Consider the following 641-nt stretch of genomic DNA (forward strand, 5'->3'; position numbering starts at 1 on the left):
GCTCTTCCCCAGTAGCATATTGGGGAAGAGCAGAGGGCTAGTACTAGTAGCGCCAGAAAGAATGAAGTGACTGGGTCAAAGCCGAAAGGACACTCAGTTGCTGATGTATCTGGTGGAGAAAGGAGAGTCCGATGCTGCAAAGAACTATACTCCATAGGAACCTGGAATGTAAGATCCATGAATCAAGGCAAGCTGGATGTGGTCAAACAAGAGATGACAAGACTGAACATCGACATCTAAGGAATCAGTGAACTAAAATGGACAGGAATGAACATCAGGTATACTACTGTGGGCAAGAATCCCTCAGAAGAAATGGAGTAGCCTTCATAGTTGGCTTGAAACTCAACATTAAGGAAACTAAGATCATGGCATCCAGTCCTCTCACTTCCTGGCAAATAGATAGGGAAGAAATGGAGGTAGTGACAGATTTTATTTTCCTGGGCTGCAAGATCACTGCAGACGGGGACTGCAGCCAAGAAATTAAAAGATGCTTGCTTCTCGGGAGGAAAGCTATGGCAAATCTCGACAGCATAGTAAAAAGCAGAGACATCACCCTGCCAACAAAAGTGTGTATAGTCAAGGCTATGGTTTTCCCAGTTGCAATGTATGGCTGTGAAAGTTGGACCATAAGGAAGGCTGAG

Source organism: Varanus komodoensis, unplaced genomic scaffold (genome assembly GCF_004798865.1).
Source record: "Varanus komodoensis strain SLA01 unplaced genomic scaffold, ASM479886v1 scaffold6_1, whole genome shotgun sequence".
In the NCBI taxonomy this organism is placed as follows: domain Eukaryota; kingdom Metazoa; phylum Chordata; class Lepidosauria; order Squamata; family Varanidae; genus Varanus; species Varanus komodoensis.